The sequence below is a fragment of the Carcharhinus amblyrhynchos genome, chromosome 28, assembly GCF_965287045.1.
Source record: "Carcharhinus amblyrhynchos chromosome 28, sCarAmb.v2.hapA, whole genome shotgun sequence".
Taxonomy (NCBI): Eukaryota; Metazoa; Chordata; class Chondrichthyes; order Carcharhiniformes; family Carcharhinidae; genus Carcharhinus; species Carcharhinus amblyrhynchos.
Genome location: NC_137351.1, coordinates 8,730,606 through 8,754,844, shown reverse-complemented (window position 1 = coordinate 8,754,844; position 24,239 = coordinate 8,730,606). Strand labels below are relative to the sequence as shown.

At 44.6% G+C, this 24,239-nt stretch overlaps 1 protein-coding gene across 5 annotated transcripts in view; it reads left to right on the top strand.

The window, feature by feature from the left end:
• The window catches only part of LOC145359417 (synaptic vesicle glycoprotein 2B-like), a 142,846-nt gene that overhangs the window by 29,227 nt on the left and 89,380 nt on the right, over positions 1 to 24,239 (top strand). The window contains exon 2 of one of the 5 annotated variants that reach the window (XM_080213957.1): positions 19,145 to 19,217. The exons of 3 other annotated variants lie outside the window; for them this stretch is intronic. The gene's annotated coding sequence lies outside the window, so the exon portion shown is untranslated. Of the gene's footprint in view, positions 1 to 19,144; positions 19,234 to 24,239 lie in introns of all 5 variants that reach the window. One more of the 5 variants, XM_080213958.1, reaches the window with a different exon arrangement.

Sequence of the window (24,239 nt, the reverse complement as noted above, 5' to 3'; positions counted from 1 at the left end):
ACTGCATCACCGTGCCAGCTTTTCTCCTTAAAGCATTCACTTAATTTGTTTTTGAATGGTAAGAGTTGCGACTTAGTGATAATACCAAGATCTACTTCCAGCAGTGGAATGCTAAACCTCTCGCCTGTCTCCAGAAGTTAATAGTTTGAGAAGAAGCAAAAGATTGTGTGAAATAAAACCCCAAAGGACAGATTCTACTTGTTAGTTAGTGGTGTTTATTGATAATGACAGACCGAGGATTAGAGAGAGCCTGTTTCTCCCTCTGTCACACACCACTGCACCATCTGTCTCACACATATGCAAGGTAGATGTGGGTCTACACGTGGAGGTAGATATAACTTCAATGGATTTTTCAGGTCAGTAAGAAGTCTGACAACACCAGGTTTAAGTCCAACCAGTTTATTTGATAGTAATCCCACACACTTTCAGAAACAGTGTTCCTTCGTCAGGTGTGTGGAAGGTTTTCAGGTCAAACAGCTTCTGGCTGTATGCGAACTTCCTGTTTCATAGATGTGTCAAAAAATGGTTTTGAAAACTAATCGACAGAGGTCTTTGAGAGGATTGTATCACCATTGTAGTAAAGAACAAAGAACAGTACAGCACAGGAAAAGGCCCTTTGGCCCATCAAGCCTGCACCAACATATGGCATCTTTCTAAATGAAAGACCTTTAGCCTCGACAGGTAAATATCTGGGGTTATGAGGGTTAGGCCTGGGTGGGATTATTGTTGGTGCAGACTCAATGGGCCGAAAGGCCTCCTTCTGCACAGTAGGAATGCTATTCTGTGATTCTACGCAGTCCGTATCCCTCTATTTCCTGCCTATTCATGTTTAACGATTAATATAAATGTAGGGATTTGAGAGGTTAAATGGCTGGGTGTATATGACCAGCATTAAAATTGGCAGCAGAAATGGAAGGAAAATAAATACATAGTCAGGCCAGGATTGGCACCTTATGCAGAGCCCAAAATGAAACAGAGGGCAAAAGGGAGGAGGATGAGATGGCACAAAATAAGGTCAATTATTTAGTAGCCAGACAGAAGAAGTGGATAGGTGATGGATTGGAGGAGAGGTCCAAAGAGTGAGCACATTATAAGATATAGAATAAACAAATTGGGGGGAAAAGGAGGCTTCAATGGATTCTTTTGAATCTTAGTTATGTGTTAACATTTCCAGACACACCAATGAATCCCACTCATAGGATCCCTACAGTACAGAAGGCCATTCAGCCCATCGTATCTGCACAGAATTTCCGACAGAGCATCTTTCCCAGGTCCACCCCCCCATGCTATCCCTGTAACCCATCATCACAGAATGCTTACAGTGCAGAAGGAGGCCATTCTCCAGCCATTTGTCCCATTAATTTCCCTAACGTACACACCTTGGGACAGTAAGGGGCAATTTAGCATGGCCAATCCTCCAACCTGCACAATGCCTTTGGATTGTGGGAGAAAACCCACTCGGTTATCTGAAAGTTCAGGAATGGGCAGCCCGGTGGCACAATGGTTAGCACTGGTGCCTCACAGCACAGAGATGTGGGTTCAATTTTGGCCTCGGTCACTGTCTGTGAGGGGTTTGTACATCCTCCCTGTATCTGCGTGGGTTTCCTGCAGGTGCTTCAATTTCATCCCACAGTCCAAAGATGTGCGGCTTAGGTTGATTGGCCATGTTAAATTGACCCTAGTGTCGGGGGATTTGCTAGGGTAAATATGTGGGGTTATGGGGATAGAGTGGGATTGTGGTTGGTGCAAACTCAATGGGCTGTATAGTCTCCTTCTGCACTGCAGGGAATCTGTGATTCTAACTGATTGGGTTAAAATCACCATGGGTTGCAGCAAGGCGATATAGGGAGAACAAGCATGCAAATACCTCTAAATAGGTTCTGGTTATGTAGATTAAAATGTGACTGATTGTCAGAGAAAGTGGCCATTGTTCTCTCAAGGGAGGCATGGTATTACAGTGGATAGCACTGCTGTTTCACAGCTCCAGTGTCCTGGGTTTGATTCCCGGCTCGGGTCACTGTCTGTGTGGAGTTTGCACATTCTCCTCGTGTCTGTGTGGGTTTCCTCCGGGTGCTCTGGTTTCCTCCCACAGTCCAAAAGATGGGTGGGGTAGGTTGATTGGCCATGCTAATAAATTGCCCCTTAGTGTCCAGGGATGTGTAGGTTAGAGGGATTAGTGGGTATAATATATGGGGGTAGGGCCTGGGTGGGATTGTGTTTGGTGCAGACTCGATGGGCCAAAGGGCCTCTTTCTGCACTGTAGGGTTCTATGATTCTATGAAACTCAACAAGGTTGAAGCTGGATGGGTGGGGAAGAGTTCTCAGCTTTCTGTCATGCTGTATCCTATACTCACTGCTGACAGACTTCACAGTATCAGCATCGATCCCTCTTGGGATTTTTTAAAGATTTTTCTTTCCCTTTAAGCCATCTTAGATACTCGCTCTTTGAATTCTCCCTCTTCATCATATGGTAGAAAAGCAGTGCTGGTTCCATATCAGCAGTACACGTTCCAAGGGACATTTTAGTTTTAACCACCCATCCAGTTAATGCTGCAGTAATTAATAACAAAATATTTACTCACTTGTATTTAACATTCAGTAAGGAGAGTCACGCTGCAGTAACTGTTGATCCTGCTGCCACAGACCTGCGAAATTAATTTACTTACACTCAAAATGTATTGTTTTCAAATACGGCTAATAGGACAAGGGTACTATTAGGGTGGCAATCCAATGCTGTGTGCTGTTGGCAGTGGTTTTGCTGGCTGCAGTCTTTCAAAATCCAAAACATGTGCGGGTTAGGTGGATTGGCCATGATAAAATTGCCCCTTACTGTCAGAGGTAATGCATGGGGTTAGTGCACGGATAGTCTTTTTCCCAGAGTGGAAGAGTCAGTTACTAGGGGGCATATGTTTAAGGTGCGAGGGGCAAGTTTAAAGGAGATATATGAGGCAAGTTTTTTATGCAGAGGGCGATGGGTGCCTGGAACTTGCTGCCAGGGGAGGTAGTGGAAGCGGATACCTAGTGACTTTTAAGGGGCTTCTTGACAAATACCTGAATAGGATGGGAATAGAGGGATGTAGTCCCCGGAAGGGTAGGGTGTTTTAGTTAAGTCGGGCAGCGTGGTTGGTGCAGGCTTGAAGGGCCGAAGGGTCTGTTCCTGTGCCGTAATTTTCTTTGTTCTTTGTTGTTTATGGAGATAGGGTCTGGGTGGGATTGTGGTCGGTGCAGACTTGATGGGCTGAATGGCCTCTTTCTACGCTGTAGGGATTCCATGATTCTTTTCAAAGGGAAACATTGAATCTCGGGCTGAGGACTGACCTAAGGTAATGGTCTTGTGCGTCAAAGGGAGAATGTGGGTACATTCTCCACACTGTTCTCAGGGTTGGGAAGATGGACAGATTGAAGCAAAGGACTGGGCTCCACACTGGCCTCTTTTTCTTTTATTCATTCGTGAGGCATAGGAGCTGGTATTTATTGTCCATCCCTAGTTGCCCTTGTTCGAAGGTGGCACTGTGGTTAGCACTGCTGCCTCACAGCGCCAGGGACCCGGGTTCAATTCCAACCTTGGGTCAGTGTCTGTGTGGAGTTTGCACATTCTCCCTGTGTCTGCGTGGGTTTCCTCCGGGTGCTCCAGTTTCCCTCCACAATCCAAAACTGTGTGGATTAGATTGATTGATCATGCTACATTTACCATAGTGTCAGGGAGGTTAGCAGAGTAACTGTGTGGGGTTACGGGAATAGGGTGGGATTGTGGTTAGTACAGACTTCTGACTGTAGGGATTCTATGATGCTGCCACATTGATGTGGCTCTGGAGTCACATGTAGGCCAGACCAGGAAAGGACAGCAGATTTCCTTCCTTAAAGGACATTACTGAAACAGATGGGTTTTTCCAACAATCTATAATGGTTTCATAGTCATTAGTAGATTCTTAATTCCAGATAATTTTTATGGAATTCAAATTCCACCATCCCCCGTTGTGGGATTTGAAATTGGGTCTCCAGAACATAAACTGAGTTTCTAGATTAATAGTCCAGCGATAATGTCTCTTGGCCATCACCTCCTTTTGCACCCAAAAGCGGGGTTTACTGTGAGGGTCCGATGTGAATACATTAGCGCAGGCTCAAACCAGCACTTTGAATCATCGAACATTACAACACAACCTGGGCATTCAGCCTATGAGCCTTACTCGAGCCCAAACTGCTCCAACCTGCACACTGTTCAGTGCTCAATTGATACCCTTACGCAGGAAGATCACATTTTAACATGTAAATGAGATTTGAAACCATTAAAATCTGTTTTCCCCCAGTGCTCCCAATAAGGGCAACACGGTGGCACAGCGGTTAGCACTGCTGCCTCACAGTGCTAGGGATCCGAGTTCAATTCTGGCCTTGGGTTACTGTCTGTGTAGAGTTTGCACGTTCCCCCCTGTGTTTGCATGGGTTTGCTCCCACGGTCCAAAGATTTATGAGTTAGAATCATGGAATCCCTACAGTACAGAAGGTGGCCATTCGGCCCATCACAAATCCCCTAGTTGCCACACTGACACCTGTTCGGGTACACTGAGGGAGAATTTAGCAGGGCCAATGCACCAAACCAGCACGTCTTTTGGACAGTGGAAGGAAACTGGAGCACCCAGGGGAAATCCATGCAGACATGGAGAACATGCAGACACCACAGACAGTGACCCAAGCCAGGGATTGAACCCGGTCCCTGATGCTGTGAGGTAGCACTGCTAATCACTGTGCCACCGTGCTGCTGTGTTCTGGTTTGAAAATGAAACACAAAAGAATAAGTGTTTCAAAAAATGAAAAAGTAATAAACAAACAAACTAATGCAATGCCGAGGGCTAATAATACAGTAGCATTCAATCTCTTTACAACAATAGAGTTCATTATAATTAACAATAGAGTCGTTGTAAGTGATAATAGAGTCCATTTTGTTATCTTGCAACATTCTGGGATCGCAAATAGTTCATCCAAAAAGTAAGACATATCACTCAGTAATAAATAGGGTCTCTGTGATAAGGTCCCACCCATGATGCCATCGCATGATTCTGCTTGTAGGGGGGCTGGGTTCAGACAAACAACTAAATTTCCTGTGCTGAAATTTGGGCGCAGTTTTCGAGGTTTGTGCTGGCTCGGGTCACATTAGCTAGAGTCAGGGATTTCCTCTGCTAAAGATTGGTTTGATTGATTTATTATTGTCACATGTATTAGTGTACAGTGAAATGTATTGTTTCCTGCGTGCTATACACGCAAAGCATACCGTTCATAGAGAAGGAAAGGAGAAAGTGCAGAATGTAGTGTTACAGTCATAGCTAGGGTGTTGAGAAAGATCAACTTAGTGCAAGGTAGGTTCATTCAAAAGTCTGATGGCAGCAGAGAAGAAGCTGTTCTTGAGTCAGTTGGTACGTGGCCTCAGACTTTTGCATCATTTTCCTGATGAAAGAATGTGGAAGAGAGAATGTCTGGGGTGCGTGGTGTCCTTAGTTATGCTGGCTGCTTTGCTAAGACAGTGGGAAGTGTCGACAGAGTCAATGGATGGGAAGCTGGTTTGCGTGATGGATTGGGCAACATCCACGATCTTTTGTAATTTCTTGCGGTCTTGGGCAGAGCTGTAATATAACCAGAAAGAATGTTTTCTATGGTGCATCTGTAAAAGTTGGTGACAGTCATAGCTAACATGCCAAATTTCCTTAATCTTCTGAGAAAGTAGAGGTGTTGGTGGGCTTTCTTAACTATAATGCCCGCATGGACAGTTTGTTAGTGATCTGGACACATAAAAACCTGAAGCTCTTGACCCTTTCTATGTCATCCCCATTGATGTAGACAGGGGCATGTTCTCCACTACGCTTCCTGAAATCGACGACAATCTCTTTCGTTATGTTGACATTGAGGGAGAGATTATTGTCATCACACCAGTTCACCAGATTTTCTATCTCGTTCCTGTATTCTGTCTCGTCATTGTCTGAGATCTGACCCACTACGGTGGTGTCATCAGCACACTTGAAAATTGAGTTGGAGGGGAATTTGGCCACATGGTTATAGGTGTATAGGGAATATATTAGGGGACTGAGAACACAGCCTTGTGGGGCACCAGTGTTGAGGATGATCGTTCGGGTGCAGTTGGTGAGGTTTGTGTTGGCATGGGTCATTTCAGGTAGAGTCAGGGACTTCCAGCGCTAATGATCAGTGAGGTTCGAAAAAAGTGAGTTCATTTTTGATTTACACATAAAGGATATTGGACCCAATGACTAACTGTTCAGTCATTGTGACCTTTTGACCTTTCTTAAATTAAAGTTTCATTTTTCAGCGATTGTTTCTTGCAAATAAATCTTTAAAAGCATTCCATCATACAGCCAAGGGTGTATCTAAGGAGCTGGCCAGCGACTTGTTAGCAAGGATTAGCTATGGCTGGAAACCATATAATGGTGAATACATTCGTACAAGAACAAATGGCTAAATATTAGCTTTTCACTGCTGCCAAATGGGTTCAGAACTAACCTAGGTCAAAGAGATCAAAATCTCCTTTCTTTTGTGATTATAATGGCCCAGTATGCCATTACTTCCATTTTAGTCCAATTTCTGATGGACCCAAATCAGGATAGTGACTGTGGCATGGCATTAAGTTGGGATTTTTACTCAGAGAGCTCTGAGTGGAAAATTTGCACAGTGTGATGCCAGTTAGGTGCTTTTCAAAAGCAGTATTATTGGAAGCAAAGAGGAAGGAGCATTGGTCGAAACGCGGACAAAAGATCCGAAGGTGAGGTGAAGGTGCCTGCCCTTGACATCGAGGCAGCATTTGCGCAATTGTGGCGTTAGGAAGCTCGAATGAAATTGAAGTTAGTGAGAATCAGCCCCGTTTGGATTCTGGTTCGGGTCACTGTGCCGAGTCTGCATTTTCTCCTCCTGTTTCCTCCAAGTGCTCCGGTTTTCTCCCACAGTCCCAAAGATGTGTTGGCTAGGCGCATTGGCCATGCTAAATTCTCCCTCACTGTACCCAAACAGGCACCGGAGTGTGGCGACTAGGAGATTTTCACAGTAACATCATTGCAGTGTTAATATAAGCCTTACTCGTGACAATAATAAATAAACTTTAAACAGGGGCCCAGAACTGGACTCCAACTCTATTTTTGTGACAATTTTCTTGTAATAACTTGACTATGTTTCGAATACCTTGGCACAAATCCATTCGAAATGGAAAAACTATACTCAGGACAATAACAACAACAAATTTATACATTGCTTCCAATGTTGTCAAATGTCCCAAGCTGCTACACATGAGCATCGTCGAACAAAGTTGACATTGAGCCTCATTTTTTTTATTCATGGAAACCCAGTGCAGAAGGAGGCCATTTGGCCCATTGAGTCTGCACTGACCACAATCTATAACTTCACATATTTACCCTGCTAATCCTCTGACACTCAGATCAATTTAGCACAGCCAATCAACCTAACCCACATATCTTTGGACTGTGGGAGGAAACCAGAGCACCCAGAGGAAACCCACACACACGCAGGGAAAATGTGCAAACTCCACACAGGCAGTGACCCAAGGCCGGAATTGAACCCAGGTCCCTGGCATTGTGAGGCAGCAGTGCTAACCACTGTGCCACCATGCCGCTCATTCAGGGGGTGTGGGCTTCACTGGCTGGGCCAGCATTTATTGCTCGTCCCTTGTTGCTTTTGAGAAGGTAGTAAGGAGATGTTAGCACAGGTGACCAAAAGTTTGGTGAAAGAGGTAGGTTTTAAGGAGTTTCTTAAAGGTTAGGTCAGGAATTCCAGAGTATAGACCAAGGCAGCTGAGGGCCAATGGGGGAGCAAAATAACAAGAAACAAATATATGAAGGTACCTTAAAATAACGTGCAGGTGCTGTATAAATAAACTGTACAGTGGGGACCTATGGTTAATGGAAACTAATGCAGTCACTGCAGCACATGTGACTTCTGAGTGTCTGCTCTTGGGTTATGTGACCAGTGCCACGTGGTTAATTTTCCATAGATCACTGAAGTGCATTCTGAGTTGACCTCACTTTGACGCTGATGAGTTGTATTGTTTTTCACTGCTAGCTCAGTGCATGGTCTGGCAGGATGCCTTCTTCCTCAAATTATGTACAATCATACCGTTTGTTTTCCATTCCCTCTGCAAGTTTCCTGTCTCTTCTACGAATGGCATTCCTTTGTCCTACCTTATGGCTTCATTTAATCCAGGTGTCTCTGTGTGTTTCATCTGCCCGTCCATTTAAAAAAAAATTACAGGATGTGGGTGTCACTGACTGGGCCAGTATTTATTGCCCATCCCTAATTGCCCTCCATTTGAGAGTCAACCACATTGCTGTGGCTGTGGAGTCACATGTAGGCCAGATTGAGTAAGGACTCATCATTGGACTCCCTAAAGGGCATTAGTGAGCCAAATGGCTTATCACAACAATTAATTGACTTTTAACTCCAGATACTTACTAAATTCAAATTTCACCATTTGCCGTGATGGGTTTCGAACCCAGCTCCCCAGACCATTACCCTGGGTCTCTGGACTCCAGCCTAGTGACTATATGACTATGCCACCACCTCTCTTCACAGGTGAGCGTAAGAAGGCTTTCCAACTTCACAAGGCTTCATTGTCAAACTCAGTCTAGCTCTCACCCCATAGACAGGAGGATTCCCCCTCCCAGCACACATCACAGGATGGAATTACGAGCAGAAACAAGGGCTGAATTTTCACCGTCCTTGACCCAGAGATGCTGAGACCAACTCGGGCGACCTAATGGCTGAGTTTAGTTAACTCAGCATAGACAGGGGATTGAACTTTGGAAGGTTCAGATCAATATGGATCAATAGTGCGGCGCACAGAGCATTTGTCAGCTAAACCATTGAGGGAGGTTAAAGCTTAAAGAGGAGATGTTGAAGAAAACACTCGCTCTTTGCTTCTTCATTCCGAGATTTGCTGTAAGGACGTGCAACAATGTGTTGGACTTGCCGAGTCTACAGTGTCATGCAAGAGTGCCCCCCCACCCCTGTTCCCCCCTTTCTAAATCCCTCAGCACTTGGTCTCATGCCAACTAAGCAACAGTAAATACAGATCAAAGCACTGCATGCTGGCTGACCTTCCCCTTATCCAGCTGATCCATTCATTGTAACACAGACTTCAAGTACAGTGTGATTAATTATAATGGGCCTTCAAGAACTAGAGGACTTATTTATTTACCTGAAGTAAGGCTTGAGTAAGCTGTTTATCATGATGATGTTGGCTATTCAGCACACGCGCATGTGTGTGTGTGTGTGAGTGTGTGTGAGTGAGTGTGTGTGTGTGAGCGTGTGTGTGTGTGTGTGTATACGTGTGTGCATGTGTGTATGTGCATATATGTGTGTGACACCTCATGGTTATAGTATAAGATTGTTATAGGTTAGCTGTTTACAACAATCAAGAATTTTTAGAGATTGTAACAGGATATTCAGTGCAAATGGGCCCACTGCTTTTTGACAGTCCAGCCCTATCTAGAACAACAACAGCTCGCATTGATATAGCACCTTGAATGTAGCATAGGAGGGTTAATCAAGCAAAGTTCAACACAGAGACATATAACGAGACAGAGCCCAAAAACTTGGTCAAAGAGATAAGCTTTAAGGAACATCTTAAAACAAAGAAAAAGTAATCTGGAGGTGGAGAGATTTAGGGAGGAAATTCCAGGATTCAGGATCTAAGCAATTGAAGGCATGCTCACCAATTATACAACCCATCATTTTTATTATTCATTCATGGGACATGGGCAAGGCTGGCTGGCCAGCATTTATTACCTGTCCCTTGTTGCCCTTGGAAGGCAGTTGAGAGTCAATCATTACTGTTATCTGGAGTCACATGTAGGCCAAACTGGGTAAGGATGGCAGATTTCCTTCCCTAAAAGACATTAGTGAATCAGACGGGTTTTTCCGACAACGGTTTCATGGAAATCAGTAGAATCTTACTTCCAGGCTTTTTATTGAAATCAAATTCCACCATCTGCCATGCTGGGATTCGAACCAGGAACATTAGCTGAGTTTCTGGATTAATAATCCAGCAATAATGCCATTAGGCCATCGGGAAAGTGGAACTGAGCAGCGACAGATCAGCCATGATCTTATTGAATGGCGGGGCAGGCTCGAAGGGCTGGATGGCCTACTCCTGCTCCTATTTCTTATGTTCTTATGTTCTTATGTCTTCTTGTCCCAACATGTTCCTTAATTTCTTTGCTATTCCTTGAACCCATTTATGTTATCTGCTCCAATTACAAAATCATAGAATGTACGGCATGGAGAAAAGGCCCTTTGGCCCACAATGGTCCATGTTAACCAAAAAGCCCACCTAAGTTAACCCCATTTGCCTGCATTTGGCCCATATCCCTCTAAACCTTTCCTATCCATGTGTCTGTCCACATGCTTTTTAAATATTGTCAATGTCCCTGCCTTAACCACTTCCTCCGGCAGCTCATTCCACATCTGTCCCACCCTCTTGTAAAAAAAGTTGCTCCTCAGGTTCCCATTAATTCTTTCCCCTCTTAACTCAAACCTGTGCCCTTCAGTTCTCGATTCCCCAACTCTGGGGAAAAAAGCTGAGTACATTCACCCTATTCATACCACTTATGATCTTATACAACTCCATAACATCACCCCTTAATCTCCCGCTTGGTGAGTTATTTATTCCAACACTCCATTATCCTTGGGCTGGAAAAGTTCCATTTTGATTCCTTTACTTAAACTAAACCTCATAATTTGCATCCCTATCTGAGATGAACTGTTATCTCTTTGGTAAACATGCCAGCTTCTTTAACATGTTTCTCTGTTATCGCCTTTGTTTTTTCTCCTGTATGAATAATGCCAGGTTCTTCAAACTCTCCTCATAGGTCACAAGCCTCGAGCTCAGTATTATCTATTGCTTGATTGCCCTTTTGTGCTCCTGACGTCTCACTACATGTGCTGTAGTCAATCACAATTTTTATTCATGGGATGTGGGCATCGCTGGCTGGGCCAGCATTTACTGACCATCCCTGAGGAGCAACTAAGAATCAACTACATTGCTCTGAATCTGGAGTTACATATAGGCCAAACCGGATGGGTTTTTATAACAATTGACGATGGTTTCATGGTCATCATTGAACTTTTAATTCCAGATTTTTATTGAATTTAGATGTCGTCATCTGCAATGGTGGGATTCGAACCCAAGTCCCCATTACCCTGGGTCCCTGAATCAGTAGTCCAGCAATGATACCACTACAGCACCACCTCAAAGTGATCTGTGTCATCACTGACGTAGTACGTTTGCAAGCACCTCTTGCCTCCTGCCTGCCTGGATCGGAACCCAAATGCTTGCATTGCAGGGGATTGAAAGCTTGGCTGAAATCAGAATGCATCGCGTGCTCAGAATTTCCATTGCCATCTCATCTGCATCCGGGCCAGATAGGGCCATTACCTTTACAGTCAACTTCTCACTTGCCCAAAAAATTGCATATTCTTCCAACTTATCTGTTTCCTTGTCTATTTGTCTAACCTGCTTCATTGCTGAGGTGGGCCAATGGTAGCATTGGCCATGCAAGCACTGCCAGCTCTTACATTTTAATGCTTTGCTTGTATATCTATTGAGCATCTGTTTTCCCCATGCCCTAGACAAATGTATTTATCATCATTTCCTCATGTGCTCATATCGTTACACTCCACTATCTGCTGTATCTGTGTCTCAATTGAATTGTCTTTTAGCATTCCCTGTCTTCTCCCACAACCTTTAGCTTCTGCATCTTTTCCACCTCCATCATTCTTTATCCTCCCTTTTTCTTGCTTGAAGCTGTTTATCCGGCACACTTGCCTTATTAGTTTAAATCCTCCGGCAGCACCCTTGCATTGACAAGGGTCTATTCTAAAGCTGGTCCCATCCAAAGGTGTGCTGGTGCCATGAAAAGGACTCCTGTGAAGCTTCATCATGGTGGGTGGAGAAAGCTGGTACTTATTTACCAATTTATCACAGCTTTCAGAAACATCCCACAGCAAGTTACGTACTATGAGGGTTGGCTTATGAGGAAAGACTGAGTAGAACTTGGGGTATACTCATTGGAAGTCAGAAGAATGAGGGGGGATCTTATAGAAAATATAAGATTTATATAAGAAAATATAAGATTATGAAGGGAATAGATAAGAAAGAAGCGGGGGGGTTGTTTCCACTGGCGGGTGAAACTAGAACTGGGGGGCTTAGCCTCAATATAAGGGGAAGCAGGTTTAGGACTGAGTTGAGGAGGAAATTCTTCACACAAAGGGTTGTGAATTTGTGGCATTCCCCTGCCCAGTGAAGCAGTTGAGGCTACCTCACTGAATGTTTTTAAGGCAAAGACATTTTTGAACAGTAAAGGAATTAAGAGTTATTGTGAGTTCCTGCCTGCCACTTTGTAAAGCACCCATTAATTCCTCCTCTTTGTTTCCTCTCTGCCAACCAGTTTTCTATCCATCTCAATATGCTCTCCAATCGCAGGTGCTTTAATCGTGCACTATAATCTCTTGTGCGGGATTTTGTCAAATGCTTTTTGAAAGTCCAAATACACTACATTGACTGGTTCCTCCTTGTCAACTCTATTAGATACATCTTCAAAGAATTCCAACAGATTTATTAAGCATGATTTCCCCTTCATAAATCCATGCTGACTCTGATCCTGCCACTGCTTTCTAAATACTCTGCTATAAAGCCCTTGATAATGGATTTCAGAATTTTCGCCACTACCAATGTTTCACAGAGTTTTTTGCAACGTGGGTTGCATAGGGCGACGGAAACAGATTCAATAGTAATTTTCAAAAGAAAATCTGATAAAGGCTTGCAGAGAGAGAAAATAAATGGCATGGTTGCGGGGAGAGAGCAGGGGAGGGGAGTATGTTGGATAGCACTAAGAAGATCCAGCACTGGCACAATGGGCTAAATGGCCTCGTGTGCTCCTTTTCATTCTAGGAATGATGGAATTAAGGTCACAGTCGGATCAGTCATGATCTTATTGGATGACGAAGCAGGCTTGAGTGGCAAATTACCTAATCCTGCTCTTATTTCTTATGATCTTATGATCTATTCTTTATGCAAGTGATTTGTCCATTTTTTCTCCCCCCGTGAAGACAGTGCCCCTTAACATAGATCTGAAAATAAATGGATACTGCGGCAGTCATCACTGAAGAATGCATCATTCTCCAAGCTAATAATAGAACAGCCATTAACGTTTTATAAAAAAACAACATTGTCTACACTGTGAAATTGGAGATCTTTTCCCAAAGGGGTTGGAAGGTCTTGCCTCAGCTCAGAAAGACAGAGTCGGAACTGCAATGAAAGAGCTTTGGTTTCCATTTTAGGTTCAATTTCCTTCTTTTATTTTACTGTTGACACTAACTCATGCCATGGCTGATCTTGCCCAAGTCTCCTTCGAGCAAAGAAGGTGAAGAGGAGATTGAATAGAGACGTTCAAGGGTTTTGGTACAGTAAATAAGGAGGAGATATTTTTGGTGATAGAAGTTTGCTAAAGGGCAGCATGGAGGCACAGTGGCTAGCACCGTTGACTCACAGCGCCAGGGACAGGGGTTCAATTCCGACTCGGGTCACTGTCTGTATGGAGTTTGCATGTTTTCCCAGTGTCTGCGTGGGTTTCCTCTGGATGCTCTGGTTTCCTCCCACAATCCAAAAAAGTGTGGGTTAATTTGATTGGCCAAGCTAAATTGCTCCTTAATTTTCAGGGGATTAATAGGGTAAATATGCGGGGTTACAGGGATAGGGCCTGGATGTTGTCGGTGCAGATATGATAGTTCATAATAGTTGATAGTACCTCAGTGGAAGCTGGCACTTTAATTGCTGCTTTTACAGAAGGTCACGGGTTCAAATCCTGCTCCAGAGATTTAAGCACATAATCCAGACTGACATGGACAATGCAGCACTGGGGGAGGTATGTATTTTGACGGCAATCTTAAACTGAGACCCAGCCTGCTCTCTCAGCTGTGAAAGAGAGCAGAGGAGTTCTCCCTGGTCTCATGGTCAGTAATTATCCCACAAGCAGCGTCACTAAAAGCAGATTAGGTTGCCATTATTCCATCGTGGGATGTTTGTGGGAGCTTTCTGTGCTCAAATTGTCAAAATGACTTCATGGGCTGCAATGCACTTTGGAATATTGGAGGTGGTGAGAGCTATCACTGCAGTACAAGACTGTATTTACTTTTGCTTAAATTGTATCACTTTTATTTTCGGGGTGGCATAGTGGCAATCACTCCATGGCGACAGGGACCCGGATTCGATTCTCAGCTTGGGCCACTGTTTATGCAGAGTCTACATGTTCTCCCTGTACCTGCGTGGGTTTCCTTCGGGTGCTCTGGTTTCCTCCCATTGTCTGAAAGACGAGTTGGCCATGTTAGATTCTCCTTCAGTGTACCTGAACAGTGCCAGAGTGTGGAGACTAGGGGATTTCCATAGTAACTTCATTGCAGTGTTAATGTGAGCCTACTTATAACACTAATAAATTAACTTAAAACTTTAAATTTTATTTACATTGATCTATTATAAAAATTATTTATATAAATGGAGAGCATATATATATATATATAAATATTTTGCATAAAGATCCGCTGGCGCTGTACCCTTTGGGCAATATTTTACTTTCTTTTTGAGGAATGTGGCAGCATTCGAGAAAAGTGATGTTGAAGCTACTGACATCAATGGTGGCTTTCTCTGCCATATTGCTAGGAACTTAGTGCACAAAAGCTGAAGGGGAGTCTTCCCTGATGTCACACTGGCCTGCCAGCAGCAAGATTCAAGCGCAGTCTAAAGTTGAACTCAACATTGAGAGCTGTGACATGCCCAATTGGAAGGTGAGGTGCTATTACTCCAGTTCAGGCCAAGGGTGGACATGAGATCAAGGTGCTGAGGTGAAACGGCAGCAACAGGAAGATAGGGGCCGTGCTTCTGGCTGAGCCAAGGTGTTATGCAAAGTGACCCACTCTGCATCATGTCTCCACGACGTAGAGAAGACTGCGTTGGGAGCAGCGAGTACAATAAACCAAATTGAGATCAAATGCAAGGAAGTGCAAGTTCTTCACCTGAAGGGAGTGCTTGGGGGTCCTGAACAGTGAGGAGCCAGGCGATGTTGCACTTTTTGCAATTGGCATGGAAGGTGTAGTGGGAAGGGGATGCAGAGTTGGGGGTGATGGAGAAGTGGACCTGGTTGTTACAGAGGGAGCAGTCCCTGCAGAATGCTTCATGGACTGGGGGACGGGTGGAAGGAGCTGGAGGGATGGGGAATGGGTAAGGGATGGATTAAGGTGGGGGGCGGGGTGCGGGTGAGCAGAAAATGTATTTCTCCGGCATTTTTTTGTTTTGTTAAATGTGCTTGGCTGGCCTGTAACTTCCTTCTCTTGCAGTTTTTCTATGACAGATTTGATGCTGACTGATCTTAGTCGCATAGTTTACCCTTGATTCTTTTGACTGGGATGGAACAATTGATTCCCTTCAGGTTTTCTTAAATATATCTCCCGTCTCCCAAGAACTATGGATCGTGCCCCTCCTATTTCTTCATTATCTCCCTCACCACGCTAGAATCTAGATCATCCAAGCTTGGCAAATTGCCCAAGTTAAGTCTCATTAATCATTTAAAAAAATATTTTGTACCATGCAACGCTCCTGCTACATCCTTTTTAAATCTTGTTTCTATGCCTGCAGCCTTCCCTTCATTTCTTTAATCCATTGTGGCACTGGAAGAGAGCAGGCAGGAGGACGGTTTGCTGTTTCACCTGAAGGATGGTATCTCTGACATTGCAGTATTTCATTGGAGATGCTGTCAGTGTTACAACAGAGGAAGATAGATTTGCATTGGCAAAGCTTGTGTTCTGACCACACGGTGCCCCCAAAGTGCTTTGCAGCCAACCAGACACTTTTTACTTCAAAGACTGGTCACCGTCGTGATTTAGGAAGTCGATCAGCTGATTTGTGCACAGCAAGATCCCACGAATGCCAATCATAGGATCCCTACAATGCAGTGATAGGCCATTTGGCCCATCGAGCCTTCACTGACAACGATCCCATCCAGGCTCTATCCCTGCAACCCCATATATTTACCCTGCTGTTCCTCCTAAAACTAAGGGACAATTTATCACGGCCAATCCTACCTTTGGACTGTGGGGGGAAACCGGAGCACCTGGGGGAAACCCACGCAGACATGGTGAGAATGTGCAAAGTCCACACAGATAGTCACCCAAGGCTGGAATCAAACCCGGGTCCCAGGCGCTGTGAGGCGACAGCGTTAACCACTGTGCCACCATGCCGCTCAAAGCAATGCCTAAACAGTAAAAGTAAGTTGAACGGGGGATAGACATCAGCCTGGGAAGAAATCCCATGCTCTTTGTTGAAATGGTGACCTAGCTTATTTTACTGAGAGGGCTGATAAGGCCTCGATTTCAGGTTCCATCCAAGAGATGACACCTCGGAGACTGCAGTATTCCCTCTCAGGATGCATTGCAGTGTCAGCCAACGGTTTGTTTTGCTAAATCATAGAACCCTACAGTGCAGAAAGAGGCCCTTTGGCCCATCGAGTCTGCACTGACCACAGTTCCACCCAGGCCCTACCCCCACATATTTCACCTGCTAATCCCTCTAACCTAAGCATCTCAGGGCACCAAGGGACAATTTAACATAGCTAATCAACCAAACCCACACATCTTTGGACTGTGGGAGGAAACCCATGCAGACACTGCGAAGAGAATGTGCAAACTCCACACAGACACTGACCTGAGCTGGGAATCGAATCCAGGTCCCTGGAGCTGTGAAGCAGCAGTGCTAACCACTGTGCTACCATGCGCCCATGGGGGTCTTGAACCCACAAGTTCCAACTCAAGAGGGCTGAAAATTGAAAATTGTGAAAATTGCCATGTACATCTTCTTTAAACTTTGCCCCTCAAACCTTAAACCTGTGCCCCCTCGTAATTGACCCTTCCACCCTGGGAAAAAGCTTCTGACTATCCACTCTGTCCATGCCCCTCATAATCTTGTAGACTTCTATCAGGTTGCCCCTCGGCCTCCGTCGTCCAGTGAGAACAAACCAAGTTTCTCCAACCTGTCCTCATAGCTTGTGTCCTCCATGCCAGGCAACATCTTGGTAAATCTTTTCTGTACCCTTTCCAAAGCCTCCACACCTTTCTGGTAGTGTGGCGGCCAGAATTGAAGACTATATTCCAAGTGAGGCCTAACTAAGGTTCTATTAAGCAGCAGCATGACTTGCCAATTTTTAAACTCGGTGTCCCAGCCGACGAAGGCAAGCGTGCCGTATGCCTTCTTGACTACCCTCACCACCTGCACTGCCACTTTCAGTGACCTGTGTACCTGTACACCCAAGTCCTAGCTAGAACATTAACTTGTGCAAAGGAAATAAGGCCGCTACAAAGAAATATAAATGGGTTAAAAGAGTGGGCAAGAAGCTGACAGGTGGCAAAAATTGGGGTAAAATGTGAACTTGTCCACTTTGGCAGGAAAAATAAAAAAACAACATATTAACGGGAATTCTCCAGCCACTAATGCCCTGCTGGCACTACTAGCGAGAATGGAGAATTTGGCACTCAGTCAAATCTCTGTTCAGTGCAGCAGAACTGGTGAATCCCAGCCATGGGTGAGGTCAGAGAATCTGGACCATTGTCTAAAAAGGTAATTTATTTATTGCCACAAGTGGGCTTACAATAACACTGCAATGAAGTTACTGTGAAAGTCCCTTTGTGGCCACACTCTGGCACCTGTTCGGGTACACTGAGGGAGAATTTAGCTTGGCTAATGCATCTAATCCGCACATCTTTTAGACTGTGGGAGGAAACTGCAACACCCAGAGGAAACCCATGCAGACATGGGGAGAACGTGCAGACAGTGACCCAAGCCAGGAATTGAACCCGAGTCCCTGGCGCTGTGAGGCAGCAGCGCTAACAACTGTGCCATTGTGAAGAGAGAGAGAGAGAAAGAGAGACAGAAAGAAAGGAGAGAGATTGCAGAGGTATAGAAGGAATAGGGTGACTTGATACACAAATCACAAAGTGTTAATGTGCAGGTACAGCAAATGATTAGGAAGGCAAATGGAATTCTGTCAGTTTCTGAAAGGGGAATGGAATATAAATGAAGGAATGTTTTACTGCAGCTGTTTGGGCATTGGTGAGACCACATCTGGAGTACTGTGCACAGTTTTGGTCTCCTTATTTATGAAGTGACGTTGTTGCACTGGAAACAGCCCAGAGAAGGTTTACTCGACTGATTCCTGGGTTGGGGGGAATTATGAAGAAACGTTGTACAGTTTGGGCCAATATTAATTAGGGTGTATGAGTGTAAGATTTGGGCCGGAATTCTCCAGTCTCGCATGCCCTGCTACTGCTGCCAGCGAGAATGGAGAATTTAGCGGTTAACCAAATCTCTGTTCCCAGCAGCAGGACTGGATAATCCCAGCCGCGGGCAAGATTAGAGAATTCCGCCCTTGATCTTGAAACATGTAAGATCCTGTGGGGATCTGATAGAATGGATGCTTGAAGGATGTTTTCCCTTGTGAGAGAGACCAGAAGCAGGCAATACAGTTTCAAAGTAACTGGTCTCCCATTTACGATTGAGATGAGCAAAAATGTTTTCTTCACAGAGGATCATGAGCCTATGGAGTTTGTTCCCCAAGAGCGGTAGAGGCAGGGTCATTTAATATTTATAAGACAGATAAAGTCTTCATTAACAAGGGAGTCAAAGGATATCGGGGTTGGACGGGAAAGTAGCATTGAGGCCAAAATCACATCAGTCATGATCTTATTGAGAGGTGGAGCAGGCTCAAGGGCCTACTCCTGCCCCTAATGTGTATGTTTGCATGTTTGCTGGCTGGCAGCATGGGCTAAGGGTGTTTTTTTGTCAAGGTATATGCAAAGATCACTAACAAGCCTGCTTTCACATTGTGTGTGTGTGGGTTAAATCACCTGTTTTAGTTTCTGTATTTGTGATTGAGTTACCAGAGCCTTTTAACTGACACGTAATCCATTATCTCCACAATCAAAAATAATATTTTGCTTTCTGGTCAGCATCAACATTTCCTAAAGACAATTACATGCAAATTTGTTCCTATCTTTCAGATAAACATTGCATGAATTGTTCTTTATTTTCTCTCAGATACATGTTTGGACCTTGACCTTCCTTGAGCCAGACTTTATGTGAACTGTTTCTACTCCTTCCTCACCTGAAGGTACTGATATTCAGAGGTACTTACCACCTGGTAATTCTCCATAAGTTTATTTAATAGTGCTACAAACAGGCTTACATTCACACTGCAATGAAGTTACTGTGAAAATCTCCTAGTCGCCACACTCCAGCGTACACTGAGGGAGAATTTAGTATGACCGATGCACCGCACCAGCACGTCTTTTGGACTGGGCACTGAAACTGGGGCACTTGGAGAAAACCCATGCAGACACAGGGAGAATGTGCAAAGTCTGTATAGACAGTGACCCAAGCTGCGAACCCGTGCCTCTGGTGTTGTGAAGCAGCAATACTGTGCCACCGTGCCGCTCCAGTGTAAGCCTGGACAGAGAATGGCGGAGAGCTATTCCACGATGGCAGGCATCACAAACAAGGCTAATCCTGTCCCTCCCTCTCATCCATGGTGGCACAGTAGGTTTGCACTGTTGCCTCACAGCGCCAGCTACCTGGGTTCAATTCTGGCCTTGAGTCATTGTCTGTGTGGAGTTTACGCTTTCTCCCCGTGTCTCCGTGGGGTTTCCTCTGGGTGTTCTGGTTTCCTCCCACAATCCAAAGCTATTCGGGTTAGTTTAATTGGTCATGCTAAATTGACCCTAGTGTCGGGGGAATAGCAGGGTAAGTATGTGGGGCTGTGGGAAAAAGGCCTGGGTGGGATTGTGGTCGGGACAGACTCGATGGGCTGAATGGCCTCCGTCTGCACTGTAGGGATTCTGTGATTGTGATTCTATGATCCACAAAAATGACTTTCCAATACCTAACCATGGCTGATTATTAACCTCTCCTGCCCAGCATAGAAGATTCATGGTCAGTTATGCTACTTCAATTCTAAACGCAGCTGAGGTTATTTGACTCAAAGATCAAATGCAGGTTCTTGTGATTTGAATTGTTTGGCTCCCTGGTGAACAATCTACTATGCCCCCAAACAGCAAGTCTCATTTCAATCTGTACAAAACAGACGTGCTGTGAGAAAATGTCAAAGTTGATGACTAACAAGTTAATTGCTATTAAATAAGAGGAGACAGTTTTTTCAACAGGGAAAGCTTGAATCACTGCAACAGTATTTGGGGAATATTATTTCTCCCGCTAACCACATTTCTCTAGTGAGGCTTATTTCCTTGTAATGGCGACTCGCCTTAAGAATGAAATTGAAAGCTAAGATACTGGGAACACTTAGCAGGCCTTGGAATTTCAGATTGGTGAGCCCTTTCTTGCATTTTCTCTCTGCAGCTTCTGCCTGATCTGCCGAGATCTTTCCGTCAGATATTTCATATTTCCAGCCTCTGCGCCATTCTGCCTTCAGCTTTGAAATAAATGTTTGTCACAAGGGCCTGTGGTTATTGATCATATTTCTATTGAACAAGATTGGGGGGGTTGCAGCGAAAAATCTGTCAAAGAGTCCATTACCATCGAAAGATTATACGTAGAAAATGGATGGGAGTCAGAGCTGAAATCTAATTGAGAAATTCATGTGATATCGGAAAATGTGAGAGGGAGGCTTGGGCCATTTGTGAATGCGATCAGTAACCTGAGATTCGATTACAGCCTCGCAAGTCATTCTGCACTGCCTGTTCATTTAATGATATATATTAGACAATTTTGCAAATGGAATTAAGGCCTTCGCATCTTGTCATCTGCAAACAAAGTAAGTATTTAAATCACTTTAAGGTTTGGAGGATGGCTGATCGTTGTGCAATATTGCAATTCGCAGAGATGGGCTCAATTGTCTCTGCCTCTGTTTATTCAGCAGAGCTATCTACGATCACTGCTCATCTTAATTTGCTCCTTCTAAGTTTCAAATACATTTTCCTAATTGTGTTAGCTGAAGTTGGATGGGAGGAGGCTCATGTGCAAGATTGGTGCTAACTCAGACCATTTGAGCTGAATGTGCTGCAAATTCTATGGAATTCAAATGCTGTTGCTTTGCCTCACATCTTACATAGAATCCCTACAGTGCAGAAGGAGGCCATTCACTCCGTCAAGTCTGTACCCACCACAACCCCACTCAGGCCCTATTTCCATAATCCCACATATTTATCTTGCTAGTCCACCTGACACTAGAGTCAATTTAATATGGCCAATCCACCTAACCCGCACATCTTTGGAGTGTGGGAGGAAACCGGAGCACCCGGAGGAAATCCATGCAGACACGGGGAGAATATGCAAACTCCACACAGACGGTAACCCGAAGCCGGAATTGAACCCTGGTCCCTGGCGCTGTGAGGCAGAAGTGTTAAACGCTGTGTCGCCGTGCCGCCCCACGTGTGTCGTCATAACATCTCCCGCCTGAATTGTTTCTTCCTCGATGGAATTCCTTCGATCCCTCAGTTTTCCTGTCCTCTTACTATCTCCATATTTTAAAGCTGATTTGCTTTGGTCTCTTACTCTTTTCAGCCTCGCTGTTGTCATCGCAACATTGCTCTTTCATCTAGGTTTTCATGTGACTGCTCTGGGACAGTGGATTACAAAAATAATCTTATATCCAATGTATTAACCAATTTACAACTCTGATGTAAAGAGGCAATGATGTGATGAAGTTGAAGTGGTTGGTAAATCCATTACTGCTTGATATGGGGTTGGGAAAGGCAGTGCAGAATTTAACATTGCCCACACTTCTGTTAAGATCCCTCTAAAAGTTATATGACATTGAGAAACTAGAAATGGGATAGTTGGAGTGAAAGTTATCATTAGGCTGCTGCTTCTTGTTTCTTGTCAGGCAATTGTAGGGGAGGCATAGTGGCACAGTGGTTAGCACTGCTGCTTCACTGTGCCAGGAACCCCGGTTCAATTCTGGCCTTGGGTCACTGCTTGTGAGGAGTTTGCACATCCTCCCCGTGTCTGCGTGGGTTCCCTCCAGCTGCTTTGCTTTCTTCCCACAGCCCAAAGATGTGAAGGTTAGGTTGATTGGCCAAGCAACATTACCCCTTAGAGTCAGGGGGACTAGCAGGGTAAATAAATGGGGTTATGTGGATAAGGGCTAGGTGAGATTGTTGTTAGTGCTTGCTTGATGGGTTGAATGGCCTTCTTCTGTTAGCACTGCTGCCTCACAGCGCCAGGGACCCAGGTTCGATTCCCAACTTGGGTCACTGTCTGTGCGGAGTCTGCACGTTCACCCAGTGTCTATGTGGGTATCCTCCCGGTGCTCTGGTTTCCTGAAAAACATGCTGGTTAGTTGCATTGGCCATGCTAAATTCTCACTCAGTATACCCGAACATATGAACATAAGAGCATAAGAAATAGGAGCAGGAGTAGGCCATCCGGAATTTTCACAGTAACTTCATTGCAGTGTTAATGTAAGCCTACTTGCGATACTAATAAATAAACTTAAACTATAATTCTAGGTTGCCCTTTAGTGTCCTAAGATGTGTAGGTTAAATGGATTAGCCATAGTAAAGATGCGGTATCACAGATCACAGGGATGGGGGGGTATCAGTGTTGGTGGGGGGAAGGAAGGCCTGGGTGAGATACTCTGCCTGGAGTCAGTACAGAGTCAATGGGTTGACTGGCCTATCCTGCACTGTAATGATTCTATGGTTCAAAACAAATGTTGGCTTTTTACTCTGTCCACAGCTGTTGTGGGAACTGCTGTGATTTTCTAGCACATTCTGACTTTATTTCCGGTTTCCACAGTACTTTGTTTTTATCTCCATGACACGTGGTTGGTTAGTCTCAATGCGATAGATTGGTACAAATTGGAACCAAATAGGTAATCATACTTAGAAAGGGCACAAGATGGCAAGTACAGGAAGTGATTGCAATGGAGAGTTATGAAAAAGAAGACTTTGAGGAGAGTGTGGAGAGAGTGAAGAAAGGCCTACTTTGCTGCCAACCTCTTATTGTATTTGATAAAAGCAAAATGCTGCAGATGCTGGAATCTGAAACCAAAAAAAGGAAATGCTGGAAAATTTCAGCAGGTCTGGCAGCATCTGCTTGGACAAAGGGTCATCTGGACTCGAAACGTCAGCTCTTTTCTCTCCTATAGATGCTGCCAGACCTGCTGAGACTTTCCAGCACTTCTTCGTTTGGTTTCGTATTGTACTTGAACCTGGCTTTTTCTTAATGCCAAATGCTTCTAATGGGAACTGTTCCATTCCGTAGAGCCATAGAATCTTTACAGTGTAGAAGGAGGCAATTTAGCTCGTCGAGTCAGCTCTGACCCTCTGAAACAGCACACTATCCAGGCCCATCCCCCAATCATTCTCCATAATCCCATGTATTTACCATGGCTAATCCACCTAATCTACACATCTTTGGACTGACATCCCACAGACTGGTGACTTACATATCTTCACAGTGTGTCATGTGCCCCTTTGCAAGTTAACACAAAAATCAAATTATAATAGTCAATAAAACAGGAATAGTATTGCACTGAATAATGCTCCATTGCTCTTAAATTCTCTCATTTAGGATGTAGGCTTTCTGAGCACATAGGATCCCTACAGTCCTGAAGAAGACCATTTGACTCATCCAATCTGCACCAATTCTTCGACAGCACATCTTACTCAGACCCTATCCTCATAACCCCATGCATTTAGCATGGCCAATTATCCTAACCAGCACAACCTTGGACTGTGGAAGGAAACCGGAGCACCTGGAGAAAACCCACACAGACACGGGGAGAACATACAGACTCCACACAGTCAGTGACCCGAGACTGGAATTGAACCAGGGTCCCTGGCATTGTGAGGCATCAGTGCTAACTACTGAGCCACATAAAACACTCAGAAGAGACAATTGCAGAGAGTACTTATTGCATTATCATTCTGCATGTTGGTATCAACAATGGAGCTGTTCACAGTGCTGAAAATGATTTCTCCAGATCTCCAGATTCAGTGAGCTGCTGCACTTTGTTCCGCTCTCTTGAATTTTCTAGTCTTGGAAAATTAGTTCAAGCAGTCTGATTTCTCCTCCTCCATTGCTTAGAGGAAGCAAGGCGGCACAGTGGTTAGCACTGCTGCCTGACAGTGCTAGGGACCTGTGTTCAATTCCAGCCTCAGGTGATTGTCTGTGT